Source organism: Rana temporaria, chromosome 11 (genome assembly GCF_905171775.1).
Source record: "Rana temporaria chromosome 11, aRanTem1.1, whole genome shotgun sequence".
NCBI lineage: Eukaryota > Metazoa > Chordata > Amphibia > Anura > Ranidae > Rana > Rana temporaria.
Window position 1 is genome coordinate 93,958,161 of NC_053499.1, and position 19,052 is coordinate 93,977,212.

The 19,052-nt window shown below is 44.6% G+C and overlaps 1 protein-coding gene across 3 annotated transcripts in view; it reads left to right on the top strand.

The window, feature by feature from the left end:
• PSKH1 (protein serine kinase H1) overlaps window positions 1-19,052 on the top strand; it is a 202,034-nt gene that overhangs the window by 30,975 nt on the left and 152,007 nt on the right. Inside the window, exon 2 of one of the 3 annotated variants that reach the window (XM_040328770.1) lies at window positions 7,147-7,320. The exons of the other annotated variants lie outside the window; for them this stretch is intronic. The gene's annotated coding sequence lies outside the window, so the exon portion shown is untranslated. The remainder of the gene's footprint in view (window positions 1-7,146; window positions 7,321-19,052) is intronic. 3 annotated transcript variants of the gene reach the window in all.

The window sequence follows — 19,052 nt, forward strand, 5'->3', positions numbered from 1 at the left end:
ATAAAAAAAGTATTAATATATATCACATAAAACATAAACGTGTCCACCGCCCCATCTATAGCTGGCCATAGCAGTAAGTAGTATTGGAAGGCGGGTGGGAGCAAGGCAGAAAAAGTTTTTCCCACATTGGGAAAGGATAACATCAAACAAATTTGTGTTAAACATCATAAGGAGAGATTATGCTCGAGAACAGGGGTAGGCAACCTTTTGAGCACAGTGTGCCAAAAAATGTTTTCAAAGAAATTGAGTGTGCCGATTTTATAACAAAACAATTTTTTACTTTCACACTCTCAATCACAAAAAAGTTTTTTTTTTTTTATAAAGTAAATGCTGTAAACCAGGGCTTGACAAATTTGCTTAGAATCTAGGAGCCAACTAAAACAGGAGCCAGTTTTTTAAATTGGCTGCCCAGCGCCCAGAACGGCATGTCTGGGCTGTAATGAGAATTGCTCACGCCTGATCCTAAGCGGAAAAAGACAATATTTAAAAAGACAAAACTTGTTTTTGTTTGTTTATAAGATTTTGCAAATAAGTAATTTTTTTCCTTCACTTATGTGCGCTGATAGGCTGCACTAATGGGCATTGACAGGCAGCCGGCTGTGTTGGTACAGTGGGTTGTACAGTGTTTGATGGGGCACAGTGGCTGCATTTAATGTTTTTTTTTTATTTATTTTTTTCAGTTTGTTTGTGCCCTCCCCTAAAAAATTTGAGCACCAGCTGCCAATGACTTGGGCTGTGGAGTTCTGCCACTGTGGTCAGCAAGCAGGCCTACTCGCATGTGCTATACATACACATAGGCTGACATAGCATGCTGGGGCTTGTAGTGCACCATACCAGGGAAATCCCAGCAGGCTGCTGTGTTGGTAGATAGGCACTTCATGACTGACCCACCTGTGTGCTGCTTTCTTTTCAATCACTGAAAAGTTTGAAGAAAGGGAGGCTGTCCTGGAGAGCTGTGGATCACCTGTGAAGGGTTGCAAATTTGCATAATCTAAGGTACATACACTCTGATCTTTTATCCACTATCTAGCTGCAGGCTGCTCGACTTTCCCTTTGCGAGGCACAGAGCTGCCAGGGATTGGAATGTGGGCGTGGCTGCTGGTACACACAGGAGGAGGAGGAGAAGATCCTGCTCTTTCTATCTCTTTTCTCTCCTTTCTGAGTGTCTGTACAAGGAGGGAGGGGGGGCAGACTGTCAGTGCGGGCCCTGGTCAGTGTGACAGAGAGTGGATGCACAGCAGAGAGCTCATACAGTGGGGATCGAAAGTTTGGGCACCCCAGGTAAAAATTTGTATTAATGTGCATAACGAAGCCAAGGAAAGATGGAAAAAATCTCCAAAAGGCATCAAATTACAGATTAGACATTCTTATAATATGTCAAAAAAAGTTAGATTTTATTTCCATCATTTACACTTTCAAAATTACAGAAAACAAACAAATGGCGTCTGCAAAAGTTTGGGCACCCTGCAAAGTTAATATCTTGTACTGCCCCCTTTGGCAAGTATCACAGCTTGTAAACGCTTTTTGTATCCAGCCAAGAGTCTTTCAATTCTTGTTTGAGGTATCTTTGACCATTCTTCCTTACAAAAGTCTTCCAGTTCTTTGAGATTTCTGGGCTGCCTGTCACGCACTGCTCTTTTAAGGTCGATCTATAGATTTTCAATTATGTTGAGGTCAGGAGATTGTGAAGGCCATGGCAAAACCTTCAGTTTACGCCTCTTGATGTAATCCCCTGTGGATTTTGAGGTGTGTTTAGGATCATTATCCATTTGTAGAAGCCATCCTCTCTTTAACTTCAGCTTTTTCACAGATGGCATCAAGTTACCAACCAAAATTTGCTGACATTTTATTGAATCCATTTTTCCTTCTACTCGTGAAATGTTCCCTGTGCCACTGGCTGCAATACAACCCCAAAGCATGATTGATCCACCCCCATGCTTAACAGTTGGACAGAGGTTATTTTCATTAAATTCTGTGCCCCTTCTTCTCCAAACGTACCTTTGCTCATTCCGGCCAAAAAGTTCTATTTTAACCTCATCGGTCCACAGAACTTGTTTCCAAAATGCATCAGGCTTGTCTATATGTTCATTTGCAAAGTTCAAACGCTGATTTTTGTGGTGAGGACGTAGAAGAGGTTTTCTTCTGATGACTCTTCCATGAAGACCATATTTGTACAAGTTTCTTTTTATAGTGGAATAGTGTACCACAACTCCAGTGTCTGCCAGATCTTTCTGGAGGGATCATGCAGTCAAACGTGGGTTTTGAATTGCTTTTCTCACAATCCCGCAAGCTGTTCTGTCTGATATTTTTATTGATCTTCCAGATCTTGCTTTAACTTCCACTGTTCCTGATGACTGCCATTTCTTAATTACATTCCGAACAGAGGATATTGACATTTGAAAACGCTTTGCTATCTTCTTATAGCCTTCTCCAGCTTTGTGAGCGTCAACTATTTACAGTTTCAGTTTTCTAGACAACTGCTAGAAGAACCCATGGTGCTGATTGTTGGGGCAAGGTCAGATGAGTCTGGGCATTTAAAACATTTGAGATTGACATCACCTGGTCTTCCCAGACGATGATTGAGAACAATCCATGACACTGGCAGGTCTAAGCTTTGCAAAGGGGGCAGTGCATGCTATAAATTCTGCAGGGTGCCCAAACCTTTGCAGATGCAATTTTTTTTGTTTTCTGTAATTTTGAAAGTGTAAATGATGGAAATAAAATCTAACTTTTATTGACATATAAGAATGTCTAATCTAGGGCTGCAACTAACGATTATTTTCGTAATCGATTAGTTGGCCGATTATTGTTTCGATTAATCAGACAATAGCCTTAAAAAAAAAAAAATGCATTTAAAAAAAAAAAATGGGCCAATTTGTTGTTGGGCAGATTACAAAACACAAATTGCCGCAAAAACACATTACATGCTTTTTTGCAGCTTCTCCATTGAAGCATATTGAACCAAAAAAAAAAAAATGGCACCGTTTTGCGTTAAAAAGTCCGTGCCCTTTCCAAATACGCAGCAGCTGATAAAAAATCATGGATGTGAACGTGTCCCCTAGGAAAACATGTAAATGAACTGTAGTGTGTTTCTGCAAAAAGCACCAAAAACAGAGGTGTGCACCCAGGCCTGAGATGTTTAGTAACATAATGGGGTTAAAAAAGCAAAAATAAGTACAAAAAGAGCAAATAATCGCTACTGTAAAGGGGTTCATTTTTTTACTGTGGGGACAGTGGAAGTAATATTTACAGTAACAATTTGCTTTTTTGTACTATTTTAGTTTTTTTAACCCCATTATGTTACTGTCCGATTAATCGATTATGAAAATTGCAATCGATTAATTTCATAATTGATTAGTTGTTGTCTAATCGATTAGTTGTTTCGGCCCTAGTCTAATCTGTAATTTGATGCCTTTTGGAGATTTTTCCATCTTTCTTTTGCTTCGTTATGCACATTAATACACATTTTTACCTGGGGTGCCCAAACTTTCGATCCCCACTGTAACTGCAGCCAGCAACCCTGGAGTGAAATACCGGAGGTGGGTGGGCAGTGAGAGCAAGCCACGCTTATCACATTACAGCACCGTCCACCAGAGGGCGCTGGTTCGCAGAAAGCTTGTATTTTCTCTCCAGTAGGCCACAAAGTTGTGGCCTCAATTTTGGCCAGCCCAGGCTCCAGGACGCAATTTCCAGTCGCAGTTGCGACCTGGCGCCTGGTTTTTGTTGAGCCCTGCTGCAAACTACTTGCGTAATGGTGACTAATTAACATTTTGCACTCTCATGCCTTAGATCAGCCCCAATTCCTGTACCTCCAGTCCTCAGATCAGCCCCAAGTCCTGCACCTTCACACCTCAGATCACTGTACCCCTGGCAAATCTGTCCCCTCTGTACACCACTGTAACCCCATGCTCTTCTGTCCCACCACTGTAACCCCATGCTCTTCTGTCCCACCTCTGTACCCTCCTGCTCATCTGTCCCACCACTGTAACCCCCTGCACATCTGTCCCACCACTGTAAGCGTTCTGCGCATCTGCCCCACCACTGTATTTCCATGCACATCTGTCTAACCACTGAACCACATTCTCACCTGTTCTTACACGGAACCCATCTGCTCATCTGCCCCACCACTGTAACCCATTATCTCATCTGCCCCACCAATGTAACCCCCACCAATGTACATCCTTTGTCCTCTTCCCTGCCTCAGTACGCCCCCCCCTGCACATCTGCTCCACCTCTGTACCCCCCTTCTCTTCTGCCCCGTCTGTAATCCCCTGCTCATCTGTCCCACTAATGCACCTCCCTTCCACATCTGCCCCGCCACTGAACCCCCCTGCTTATCTGTTCCACCACTGTAACCCCCTTCTCATCTGGCACAACACTGAACCCCCCCCCCTGCTCATCTGTCCCACCACTGTAACTCCCTGCTTATCTACTATATCATTGTACTGTACTATGCTCTTCTGTATCACTGCTGAACCCCCTTCTCATCTCTCACACCACTGTACCTCCTGCACTTCTTCCCAACCACTGTACCCCCCTGAACATCTGCCCCACCACTGTAACCCCATTCTTCTGTTCAATGGAACCCCCTTTTCATCTCTCCCACCACTGTAACCCCCTTTTCTCATCTGCCCCACCACTGTATCTCCTGCACATCTATCTCACATCCGTACCCCCTGCTCTTCTGCCCCACCACTGTAACCCCCTGTTCATCTGTCAGACCAATGTATCTTCTTTCTCCTCTGCCCTGCCACTGTACCCCCCTGCACAACTGCCCATTTTTGTACCCCCCTGCTCTTCAGCCCCACCAGTGTAACCCTCTTCTCATCTGCCCCATCACTGAACCCTCCCTCCCCCCTATTTCTATGCATAGTGGACTTAGGAATCAGTACACTTTTAATACAAAGGGAGCATCTTAGTAATTTCTAGAGGTTTTAAAGTCTTTGGTGGAACAAGATATAAAAAAGTATAAGAGTCAACCCTAAAAGGAATAATAGAAATGCCCCTGACAATGTCCTGTGTGTGACGAAAGGCGTAGGGTGAAGCCTGATGTCTGACATCATTGCGGTACCAGGAACTGAGCAAAGCTCCGCCCTCTTTCGAGTTGGAAACAGATTATACCCAGTTGCAATGTTTGTTTGAATTGTCTACCATGTGAGTGGCTTTTTAAACTTTGAATAAATGCTATTTTGACATATTACGGTATGAGAAGCATTTATCTGCTTTATTGTGAGAATCTAATTGCGAATGCAAGTTACTCACGGGAGATCTTTCATTGACGTGGGCCTAGGAATTGAATCCTTACTGAGGGGACACCAGATGAAGACAGCCATGTTTGGAGCTTGCTTGAAGATAAATTTTAAGCGTGTTTGACCCTCTGTAATAGGGGGGTTAACATTATCTGGTAGGAGGCTGTGAGTGGTGGTGTTTAACGTAGTGGTCTCCAGATTTGATTTGTGTTTTTTATCCAAGCTACCAGTGTTTTCTATGGTAAAGACTCTTCTATATGTGTGTTCATTAAACCACAATCTGTTAAAGTCAGCACTTTCACCCACAGTTGAAGGACTTTTTCATAGTAATACTACCAGTGGACAAAGAGGGGTATAGTGATTTTATATAAAGAGGATTGTAATAGTTAATTAAATGGTGGGGCATAGGACTACTTAGGAACTACTAAAGGGTGATCTCAGCAATAGGTACACAGCAAAACTTAGGAGAATTGTGAAGCCACTATTGATGTGGACTCCCTGTATTTGAATACCAAGCAGTCTGATGCCTTAGATACCAAATCAGGATTAACATAACATTTATTTTTTTTATGGGAAGTAATTTTTTTTTTGGCAAAACACTTTATTTATTTTTTTATTTTTTTATATAGACAACATAAGGACGTTTCTAGTGGAGCATAGCCAAAGGGAAATGTATGCGCATTAGGAGAAATTGTGAGGAGCATAGATTTTGATGATCAGGTTTGAGATGTTAATCCAGAGGTTCAAGGACAAAGGGTATAACGGGTACATTTGAGGGGTATTAAACAACAGGTTAGGTCCGTGCACAGGAGAAAGCTGCTCAAGGATAAGAATAAAACAAGATACTTTCAATTTGGCATTCATCACAGACTATAACTGACAGTATAAAAAATGGGAAAAAGTAATTAAAGGGGTTGTAAAGACAAAAATATTTTCCTCTTAAATTAAAGTCTGACAGTAGCTGATAAATTAAAAAGTAATGTTTTGCATTATAACTAGTTTGATACCTGTTGAAATCGAGCCGTTTTATTCACCTCCGTCACTCCTGAATCATTATTCTCACGGACTTCCTAGTTTGCGGTGCGCATTCATTCTTGCTACATCACGGCCTAATGGAAACTACAGTTCTCATTAGGCTCCCTGTGAGGGATAAGAGAGCATCTTCACGCAGGGCTGTAGTCATAGGGAGGGGGTGAGCACATTCTGCTTTCCACCATGCAAAAGGGCTCAGATGCTGGTGGAAAGCAAGATGAGGAGTGACAGGAAATGGCATTTTCAAACCTGGATTACTGTATTTTGGAGGTCAAAAGGAAAAACGAGTTAAGTGATATTTAAATGCTCTAGCTTACAGCAATCAATTGATCTAAGAAAAAACGAACCTTTAGTGTTCCTTTAAGAAACATTGGCCCTTTGTTCTCAGGGATGGAACTTCCCCCAAGCAGACCGCAATTTATTTATATGAAGGCTCATAATTTAAGATAGAAGTTGGTGAATATTGTGCCAGACCCCCAAAAACTGCTGGTCACGTTTTTGAATCAAACTGGATTTTACACGTGTGGTAGGTGTATTCCATGTAAGAGGGTAACGTTTAGGATGAGAAAAAAGATTTTAAATCAAATATTTAGGGCTGAAACAACTATTCAACATAATCGATTATGAAAATAGATTAGTTGGTCAGCCAGTTAGTTGGGCTGAATACAGAATGCATTTTTTGTTCACATGTCAGAAAATACAGTGCAGGACACATACTTTACAGCTAAGTACATGCATGTCAGTAAGTGCCTGAGAACTTGTGAATGTAAATGCTTGAGGAGCAATACCTAGTGGGACATGTAGACCTGGGCAAGAGAAGGAATGGATTTAAAGTGATTCTGAAGGCAGTTTTACCTTGCTATAGGAGCACTCTGAAGGCAGGAGGAGCCAGATGGACTGGCAGGCAACCCCAGAAGAGTAAAAGAGCAGAAAAGTGTGACACATTAAAAAAAAATCCAACATTTAAATAACTTTAAGGGATCTGTACAGGGAAGATCAGCATCTGAACCCAGAGAAGCTGGAGGCTGATAGACTGGAGGTAATATAAGGCAGTGCAATTGATTATAAAGTACAAGTTTACCTGTATTATATTTAAAATGAGTCTTTAGTACTCACTTTAATATAAACCATTTATATCGCCCCCCCCCTCCACCCTTCATATAGCTTGTGTGTATGTATATATAATATATATGTGTGTGTGTGTGTGTGTGTGTATGTATGTATGTATGTATGTGTGTGTGTATATATATATATATATATATATATATATATATATATATATATATATATATATATATATATATATATATATATATATACACATACACATACACACACACACACACACACACACACACACACACACACACACACACACACGGCTCAAAATTTCAAGTCCTGACCTACTAGCCAGGCCTCAAGGGTTACTCGCCACCAGCCCACCCCTAATTCTGCCTCTAAACACGCTCTCATAAAATGTCACTCAAATGTATTATGCAGAATTAAGTTATTAAAATAAATATTAACAACAACTGTATCTGTGCCCACCAATGCAGCCTTGTGCCCACCAATGCAGCCTTGTGTCCAGTGGCCACCATGCAGCCTTGTGTCCACCATGCAGCCGTGTGCCGAGTGCCTACCAATGCAGTCTTGTGTCCACCATGCAGCCTTGTGCCCAGTGCCCACCAATGCATTCTTGGTTCCACCTTGCAGCCGTGTGCCCAGTGCACACCATGGAGCCTTGTGTCCACCGTGCAGCCGTGTGCCCAGTGCCCACCATGGAGCCTTGTGTCCACCTTGCAGCCGTGTGCCCACCATGGAGCCTTGTGTCCACCTTGCAGCTGTGTGCCCAGTGCCCACCATGGAGCCTTGTGTCCACCTTGCAGCCATTAGCCCAGTGCCCACCATGGAGCCTTGTGCCCACCAATGCAGTCTTGTGTCCACCATGCAGCCGTGTGCCCAGTGCCCACCAATGCAGTCTTGTGTCCACCATGCAGCCGTGTGCCCAGTGCCCACCAATGCAGTCTTGTGTCCACCATGCAGCCGTGTGCCCAGTGCCCACCAATGCACTCTTGTGTCCACCATGCAGCCGTGTGCCCAGTGCCCACCAATGCAGTCTTGTGTCCACCTTGCAGCCGTGTGCCCACCATGGAGCCTTGTGTCTACCTTGCAGCCATGTGCCCAGTGCCCACCATAGAGCCTTGTGTCCACCTTGCAGGCATGTGCCCACCATGGAGCCTTGTGCCCACCAATGCAGTCTTGTGTCCACCATGCAGCCGTGTGCCCAGTGCCCACCAATGCAGCCTTGTGTCCACCTTGTAGCCGTGTGCCCACCATGGAGCCTTGTGTCCACCTTGCAGCCGTGTGCCCACCATGGAGCCTTTTGTCCACCATTCAGCCTACCTGTGCAGCCGAGGAGAGGAACGGGAGAGCCGCCCAGGTGATCAGAGTGCAGCGGGGGAACACAGCTATTGAAATGAAAGCTGTTATCACTGTCCCCCCTGCTGCGCTCTGAACACCTGGGCGACTCTCTCTCTCTTCCCCCTCCGGCCTCGGTGATCGCTGGGAGAAGGACTCCCTTTTGACACAGGCTGACCCCCCCCCCCCCAGACTCCCAGGCAGCCCTTCCTCGCCAGACCTCAGAATCCACTCACAAAATGCGATCAGGCGAGTGGATTTTTGAGGGCTGATATATACACATATACACACACACACACACACACTGGGGCAGATCCACAAACATCTGCCCCGGCGCATCGTATATGACAGGGATATGCAATTAGCGGTCAGAGTCTTGCTATGCCTCATGGGAATTGTAGTTCTGCAACAGCTGGAGGTCCGCTAATTGCATATCCCCGGTATATGAGATACGCTACGCCGCCGTACCTTACCTGGCTTTATTTCGAATCCAGGAAGATTTTGCGCCGTAAGTTACGGCGGCGTAGTGTATCTCAAGCGGCGTAATGGCGCGGAATTCAAATCAGCGATTAGGGGGCGTGTTTTATTTAAATGAAGCGCGTCCCCGCGCCGAATGAACTGTGCATGCGCCGTCCCTAAATTTCCCGCCGTGCTTTGCGCTAAATGGTGTCGCAAGGACGTCATTTTTTTTAACATAGACGTGAATTACGTCCATCCCGATTCACGGACGACTTGTGCAAAAAAATAAATAAATTCAAATTAAACGCGGGAACGACGACCATACTTAACAGGGCAAGTCTAACTATACGCGACGAAATACCAGCTTTAACTATAGAGAAGACGTAAAGGAATGCGCCGGCCGCTCTTACGTTTGGATCGTCGGAAATAGCTAATTTGCATACCCAACGCGGAAAACGACGTGAACGCCACCCAGCGGACGCCGAAGTATTGCATCTTAGATCCGTAGGCGTACGAAGACGTACACCTGTCGGATCTAACACAGAAGCAGTCGTATCTTGTTTTGAGGATTCAAAACAACGATACGACGCGGGAAATTTGAAAGTACGCCGGCGTATCAGTAGATACGCCGGCGTACTCGCTCTTTGGATCTGCCCCTAGGTGTATATAGATAGATATTATACAGTATCTCACAAAAGTGAGTACACCCTCACATTTTTGTAAATATTTTATTATACCCTTTCATGTGACAACACTGAAGAAATTACACTTTGCTACAATGTAAAGTAGTGAGTGTACATTTGCTGTCCCCTCAAAATAACTCAACACGCAGCCATTAATGTCTAAACCGCTGGCAACAAAAGTGAGTAAACCCCTAAGTGAAAATGTCCAAATTGGGCCCATGTGACTCATTAGTGTTACAAGGTCTCAGGTGTGAATGGGGAGCAGGTGTGTTAAATTTGGTGTTATCGCTCTCTCTCTCTCTTACTGGTCACTGAAAGTTCAACATGGCACCTCATGGCAAAGAACTCTCTAGGGTCTGAAAAAAGAATTGTTGTGCTACATAAAGATGGCCTAGGATATAAGAAGATCGCCAAGACCCTGAAACTGAGCTGCAGCACGGTGGCCAACACCATACAGTGGTTTAACAGGACAGGTTCCAACTCGGAACAGGCCTCCTCATGGTCAACCTAAGAAGTTGCGTGCATGTGCTCAGCATCATATCCAGAGGTTATCTTTGGGAGGACAACCTCTGGATATGGGTTGTCTTTGAGTGCTGCCAGCAATGCTGCAGAGGTTGAAGGGTGGGGGGGGGGGGATCAGCCTGTCAGTGCTCTGACCATACGCCACACACTGCATCAAATTGGTCTGCATGGCTGTCTTCCCAGAAGGAAGCCTCTTCTAAAGATGGTGCACAAGAAAGTCCGCTAACAGTTTGCTGAAGACAAGCAGAGTAAGGACATGGATTACTGCAACCATGTCCTGTGGTCTGATGAGACCAAGATAAACTTATTTGGTTCAGATGGTGTCAAGTGTGTGTGGCGGCAACCAGGTGAGGAGTACAAAGATGAGTGTGTCTTGCCTACAGTCAAGCATGGGGGTGGGAGTGTCATGAACTGGGGCTGCATGAGTGCTGCTGGTTGTCCTGTCGAAAAATGCCCCGTATCGAGAACTGTCCGGCCTGGAACTGCGGATGTGCAGTACAGAGCCGCCAAACATTGTGCCACACGCTCCCGATGCTCGTTCAAGTCTGCACGGGGCAGATTTGTTCATGATTGGCGCATGTTAGGGGCGGATGCCTACGTGAAGGGGGCGTATTTTGTAATGATGGGCAGTGCTGCTAAGATGGGGGCGGGATTTTTCACGAAACTCAAACACATCTCCTAAACAAATATATTGCGGGGCATGTTTAGCCAACTTAAGGGTGAGTTTTTCAATGTCAGCAGAGATATGTTAGTTTAGGAGATGTGTTTGAGTTTCGTGAAACATTATACCCCCATCTTAGCAGCACTGCCCATCATTACAAAATACGCCCCCTTCATGTAGGCATCCCCCCTTATATGCGCCCATCATAAACAAATCCGACCTTGCAGACTTGCACGAGCATTGGGAGTGTGTGGCACAATGTCGGCTATTGTGCGCAGGCGCCGTCTACAGCTGATCGTAAATTCTGATTTTCTGTAACTCTGTACTGCGCATGCTTGCGCAGTTTCGGCCGGGCATTTCTCTTTTTCTCTTTTGTTCATGGATGGGCACAGCACTCTCTAGACAAAGTGGGTATTCAACCTTTAATTAGGAGAGGATTAGGCAGAAACAGGTTAATGTTTAAACACATCAAACAAACTGTACAGCACCGCCCCCGGGGTGGTCCTTCTAGGTACAACCCCTCTCCCTGCACCATGCAGCTCAGTTTTTTTCCTGCCTAGTTTAGGGGAAGGACATGGCTCCCTTCGGGCCCATGACTCTTGGAATTTTTTTTGATTTTTTTTTTTGCTTCTTTTTTTATTTTACTTTTTTTTTTTTTTATATATTTACGGTAAGTATTTATTATATTTCAAAGGAGATAAGAGAATACAAAAACAGTGCCAATTGGGCATACCCTGGCGATAATTTGTGTACAGTCAAGGTAATTGAGAACAAAAATAAATAAGTGCTAACATGTCGCTTCTACTAAGTTACATTAGAATTCGAGTATTGAGTAGTGGACAGCCAATATAAAACAGATATGCAAAACAGACATGCAAATAGGCATAATATATCATCATATAAAACAACTAGAGTAGAGATTACAGGAAATTTCCCAATGGGTTATAGGTAGGGATGTCCCGATACCGATACTAGTATCGGTATCGGGACCGATACCAAGCATTTCCCCGAGTACTTGTACTCGGGGGAAATGCTCCCGATGCCTCAGCCGATACTTGAGCGGGCAGGCAGGGGAGTTGCAAATCTTCTCTCCCCCATGGTCAGTGTTGTCTTCCCCTGTCCGTGCTGCTCTCTCACCTCCCCCCGTCCGTCCGTGCCATTCTCTCTCCCCCCCCCGTCCATGCAGTGCTCTTTCCTCCCCTTCCCCCGTCCCCATGCAGTGTTCTTTCCTCCCCTTTCCCCGTCCGTCCCGTTCTCTCTCCCCCCCCCCCGTCCATGCAGTGTTCTTTCCTCCCCTTCCCCCGTCCGTCCCATTCTCTCTTCCCCCCCCCGTCCATGCAGTGTTCTTTCCTCCCCGTCCGTCCATCCCGTTCTCTCTCCCCCCCCCCGTCCGTCCCTGCAGTCTCTCTCCATCCATCCCGCCCCCGTCCGTGCCGCTCTCCCCCCTCAATCTGTCAGGGGGGAGAGCGGAGGTAGGAGCCGCTAAGCCTGGCTCCTACCTTTTCTGAATGAACAGAGTCGGTGATTACCAACTCTGTCCATTCAAATAACTGAGCATCGTAACCTCGTGTGTTTACGATGCTTCAGTTTATGAATGGAGGAGATTCCCTCCATTCATTTCAGCTGAATCTGCTGAGAAAGGGACTGGGGAATCTGTTTCCCTAGTCCCTTTCTCTGTCTTAAAGGGGAAATGCCAGAGGTCTGTTAAGACCCCTGAAATCTCACCAAAGCCCCCCAACAGGGCTGATTAAAATTAAAATAAAAAATTGCAATAAATATTAAAAAATAAATAAAATGTAAAAAAATAAATAAAAAATAAACACACTGACAATTCACCCCCCACCCCCCCCCTAAAAAAATAAATACATTAAAATCACTGTAAAAAAAAAAAACATAGTAAAAAAAAAAAATAGTAAAAAAAAAATACTGCCACTGTCACATGACATTAAAAAAAGTATCGGTATTCGGTATCGGCGAGTACTTGAAAAAAAGTATCGGTACTTGTACTCGGTCTCAAAAAAGTGGTATCGGGACAACCCTAGTTATAGGCAAGTAGTCACAGACAAGTATAACTCACTTGAGTACAAGAGCGAATCTTTTGCAGGTTATTGAAATGGAAAGGAAAAAAAAGGTACAGGTTATGATCCAGAGGAAGTGGGGTAGCTAATACAGAGGAGCACTCCGAGAGTCGGAGATCCAGAGATTCCAGGCTTTGGCAAATTGGTTTGTTGATAAGTTGGCTTCGGCGAAGGGAAATTCCATTAAAAAATGATGGTTAAGCAGTTGGATTGTATCCTTCAATAGTGGAGGGTGATTTGATTTCCATTTTTTCGCAATCGCCAGTCTTGCTGCAGTTAGGATGTGTGTCACCAGAAGCTAAAAGGTTAGGCCACGTGTGGCTAGAAAGACCCAGGAGCAAATCAAATAGGGACATAGGGAAGCATATGCCACATAAAGAATGAATTAGCGACTTTACTTTTCCCCAGAACTTCTTGACAGGGGGGCAACCCCACCAAATGTGTGAAAGTGAACCGATATTCTCGCAGCCCCTCCAACATTTGAGAGAGTTATTTGGGTACATTTTTGCAAGCCTTTCAGTGGTGAAGTACCACTTGTGAAACAACTTCTGTAGGGATTCCCAATGGGTGATGCAATGAGACAGACAAAAGGGTTCTATGAGAGCTTTCTGCCAATGTGCTACCGGGAGGACCAATACCGAATAGAGGAGGAAAGTAGATCAGAAGGGGGATTAGTGAGGAGTTTGTATATTAGGGAAATCCCTTTGGTTTTGGTTCCGTCAAGATTGTAAAAATGTATCGGGGAGCATCAGTGAGTCCGAGTTTGACCAGTGGATTTTTGAAAGAGTGGATCTAATCCGCAAGTGGAGAAAAAATGTCCGGTTGGATAGGCCATATTGCTTTACCAGATATTCAAAGGGATGTAGATCTGATATAGAGAAAAGCATACCAATGTTGGTGATGCCAGCTATAATCCAATCCGATAGAGGCAGATCTGGGGTAATAAGATGTAAGGCTTCTATGGGAATTTTTGAGAGGGTATCCACTGCTATTCCTCCATTAACCACTTGACCACCAGGCCTATTCTGGCACTTCTCTCCTTCATGTGAAAATCACAATTTTTTTGCTAGAAAATTTATCAGAACCCCCAAACATTATATATTTTTTTTTTAGCAGACATCCTAGGGAATAAAATGGCAGTCATTGCAATACTTTTTGTCACACCGTATTTGCGCAGCGGTCTTACAAGCGCACTTTTTTTGGATAAAAATCACTTTTTTGAATTAAAAAATAAGACAACAATACATTTTGCCCAATTTTTTTATATATTGTGAAAGATAATGTTACGCCGAGTAAAATGATACCCAACATGTCACGCTTAAAAATTGCGCCCGCTCGTGGCATGGCGTCAAACTTTTACCCTTAAAAATCTCGATAGGCGACGTTTAAAAAATTCTACAGGTTGCATTTTTTGAGTTGCAGAGTAGGTCTAGGGCTATAATTATTGCTCTCACTCTAACGATCGCGGCGATACCTCACTTGTGTGGTTTGAATACCGTTTTCATATGCGGGCGCTACTCGCGTATGCGTTTGCTTCTGCGCGCGAGCTCGTCGGAATGGGGCGCTTTAAAAAAAAATTTTTTTGTTTTCCTATTTATTTTTATTTAGTTTTATAATTTTTTACACTGAAATAAAAAAAAAAAAATTGATCACTTTTATTCCTATTACAAGGAATGTAAACATTCCTTGTAATAGAAAAAAGCATGACAGGTCCTCTTAAATATGAGATCTGGGGTCAAAAAGACCTCAGATCTCATATTTAGATTTAAATAAAAAAAATAAAAAAATGTCATTTTTTCAAATGACAAAAAAAAAAATGTTTCTTTAAGAGGCTGGGCGGGACTGACGTTTTGACGTCACTTCCGCCCAGCAGAGCTATGAGGACGGGTGAAGGAGATTTCTCCTTCAGTCCCGTCCCCGCTCAGCTGCCGGACACATCCGATCCCCTCCGCCGCTACCGACGGCTCCGGTAAGCGGCGGAGGGCGCGGGAGAGCGGCGGGAGGGGGGGCCCCTCTCCCGCCACCGATAACGGCGATCTCGCGGCGAATCCGCCGCGGAGACCGCCGTTATCGTGTACACCACCGCCCCCTGAAAAAATGAATATCTCGGTTGTGGCAGCAGCTGCTGCCGTTATCGAGATATTCAACTTTAAAAACGGGACGTCTTTTTGACATGGGGCGGTGGTCAAGTGGTTGTTGTGACAATGCAGTCCAGACCCTAGTGGAGACCGTGATGGTATCCAGTGAGGAGCGTTAAGGGTTGAGATTAAGCCAAGTGGCGGCTAGGAGATGCTTCGGATTTGTGAGGAGTGCGATGGCTTCTATTTGTTGCCAAGTTATATGTTGCTTGTCCGACCACCAGGTTTTCAGTTGTTCTAAGATGGTTGCTCAGTGATAAGCTTGGATGTCTGGTGCGCCAAGGCCGCTGTGCTGAACTGTGCATAACAGTATGGCCCTTTTCACGCTGGGGCATTTTTGTTGCCAGATAAAATTGATGATAATTCCCTGAAGCTTTTTAATCTGATGCTGTACTAGCAGGAGGGCTAACGTACGAAAAAAATATGAGACATGTGGGAGTAAATGCATGATAGCTTGAGCTACTTGTCCAGCCCAAGAAGCCGGAACCTGGCTCAATTATTTTGCTAATCGTGTGAGCCTGCCCACGAGGTCTTCAAAGTTGGTTCTCAGTAACATGCAGCTTGGGAATGTCGGGTGAATACCTAAATAGGGGAGAAAGGAGTTGGGAGCCCAAGCAAAGGGGAAAGTGGAGGAGATTGCTTTAGTAGTATGGTGGTCAAGGCCTATATTAAGCATAAGGGATTTGCTGTGGTTCAACTTGTACATGGATATTGCACTAAATGTTTCTAGGGCCCGTTGAACAGCGGGAAGGGACACTAAGGGATTAGTGAGAGCTATTATGTCATCCGCGTAAAGCCAGATTGTGTGGTCAACAGTGCCAATTTTAATTTCCGAGATCATTTGATCAGATCGTATGCCAGAGGTTCCATTATCATGGCGGAAATTAACGGGGACAGCGGGCAGCCCTGTCGGGTGCCATTAGTAATTTTAAAGGGGTCAGAAATTACGCCCGAGGTCCATATGCGTGCAGTTACCGCCTCCATGTATGGCCAATACACCCTATCGAACGCCTTCTCTGCATCCAAAAAAAGGAAGAGAGAAGGCACCCGAGTATGCTCCGCTCATTGGATCAAATCAATAAACCGCATGGTTCCATCTGAGGCCTGTCTGCCGGGCACAAATCCCACTTGATCAAGGTGTATAATTTGGGGGATGACAGAGGAGAGGAGTTTGGCGTAAAGCTTTGTGTCCGTATTTAGAAGCGATATAGGACTGTAATTGGCAGGGTTATCAGGAGCTTTACCTGGTTTCGGGATGGTAACCACTAAGGCGTCTAGGTATTCTTTCAGGATTTTTCCAGTGGTAGCAAATTGGTTAAAGACGTCACAGAGATGGGGTACTAGTTGTTGGGCAAATCTCTAATATTTGTTTGGGAATCCGTCTGGGCCCGGCGCATTGTGTAGCGGTAAGTTACGTATCAGTTTGTAAATTTCAGCGTGTGAAAAAGGAGCTGCAAGGAGGTCAAGTTGTTCTCGGGAGATAGAAGGGATGGGGACGGAAGCTAAGAAGTTTGATGTATCTGCTTGGGTGGGTGAAGGAAGGGGGTCCGAATCTGAAAGGTTGTAGAGTTTTGCGTAAAAATTGCTAAACTCATTGGTAATATCTAACGGATCAGTTAAGCTTTTACCCTGCGGATTAGTAAGGTGTGCGATTTTCTTAATGGAAAGTTGCTTCTTAAAATGTTTAGCCATATAGGCCCCCGGTTTGTTGGCTGCTGAATTGGTTAGTAAACAAAGTCATTTGATGTAATAATCAAAGTCTTTACGAAGGTGTTCACTGAGTTGGAGTCTAAGATTTTTGAGATCGGAAGAGATAGCTTGCGAAGGGGAGCTCTTATTCTTAAGTTCTAAGAATCTGATCTGAGTCAGGAGGGAGTCTGTGATAGAGGAGTGCCGTTTTTTGGAATGGGCCCCAAGTTTTATAAAAATACCTCGTAGGCAGGAGGGAGGTGTTCAATCTCCAAATCGAGTGACTGGGGGATCGGGATGGGGACTCTAGTTTGATCGTGACCGGAGCGTGGTCAGACCAGGATATTGTTGTGGGAAGCGGTGATAGATTGGAGCAGATGTTTGTCTGTTATAAATAGATCAATCCAAGAATAAGACTGGTATGGAGGTGAGAAAAAGGTGTACTCTCTCCGTATCATGCATGCACCTCCAAGCATCATATAAATCCTCCCGATTGAGGAGGGGGGATAGTGCTGAGGGCCTACATCTGGAAGCATTAGAGGAGTCTAGAGTGGGATCGATCACCTCATTGAAGTCTCCACAAATTAATAGAGAAGAAGATCTATAGGGAGTCGGTCTGGAGAAGAGGGTAGTGTAAAATTTCTTCTGGGCCATGTTGGGGGCGTATATATTGACTAGTGTGAGAGGACGGCTATTAAGAGTGGCTGACAGGATTAGAAACCTACCATCCTCGTCAGAGTCACAGTGGTGCAGGGTGAAGTCGACCGCTGCACTTATAGCGATCATCTCTCCTCTTTTCTTTTTTGGGGCATTCGCGAAGAAGCAGTGAGGGTATCGCTGGTGCGTGCATGAGGGTTGTTTAAGTTTAGAGAAGTGGGTCTCTTGGACGCAAAGAACATCCGCGTGTTGTTTAAGTGCTTCCTTCCAGAGGAGATTGCGCTTAAAGGGTGAATTTAGGTGCTCGAGAGAGAGAGAGAGAGACATGGCGTAAAGGTGGCTATGAAGGAACTAGCAGAAGGAGAGAGACCACACCTTCTGGCTATACCCAGAAAAAAATAATAATAATAATAGACCAAACAGACTATGCCGTATTTGCTGCAGGTTAGTAAACAGAAAGTATACAACTACCAACAATCAGAATAAATGCAATTTCACAGTATCAATATTGAGAAGAAAAAACAACAGCAATATTAAAATAACTTGTGTTGACAACAATTGTTAGACCAAGGTGTGCTTAGCACACTATTAACCTGGTGGGTGGAAAAGAAGACGGAAAGGTAAGTCACCCAGGCCGGATTAAAGCAAGCTGGGGACTAGGGCTACGACTTATATCACTTATTTTTGACCGTATTATTTGTCACATTTTTGGAAGCAGATGGCTTACGTGAGGAATCATTTTGTCCCGTGTCTCCAGGAGCAACGGGGAGGAGACCCCAGTTGGTCAGCTTTGTAACTATATTTTGGAGTGAGGATAGGAATGATCTTTTGTTGGTGAGAGACCCGCAATTTTGTCGGGAAACCCCATTTGTACGTTATGTTTTTCCGCTAGAGAATCGAGGTAACGGGGGAGAAAGCTCTGCGCATCTCCATTGTGGCAAGAGAAAGATCCGTGAACAACTTGACGTTCGCGTACGGGGCTGGCAAGGGTTTAGATGCTCTGGCAGCGGAGAGAATTTGTTCTTTGATGTGGAAGAAATGTATTCGGGCCAAAATATCCCTGGGGATGTCATCAGCGAGGTGCGATGGCGTTGCAATTCTATGTGCCCGGTCGATCAATGTATCACGGGCGTTAAGGCGAGGAAGCAGGGTAGAGATGTGTTGTTGCAAGTATGGTGTTATTTCATTTGGTTTGACCGACTCTGGGATGCCTCTGAATTTAATGTTGTTTCTCTTAGAGCGGTCCTCTGAATCCGCTAACTTTATTTTAATGTGATGGATTTCTTCCGAATGATGCTCATGTGCATCTAACAACTCATTATGGGCCTTGGAGTAATCTTGTAAGTTATCCTCCAGAGCATCTGTGCGTTCCTCTAAGCAATCAACTCTGTCATGTATCTGGGATATGGATATCTGAAGCTCCCTATGTAAATCATGCTGCAGTGTGAGGAGCATAGATTTTAGCA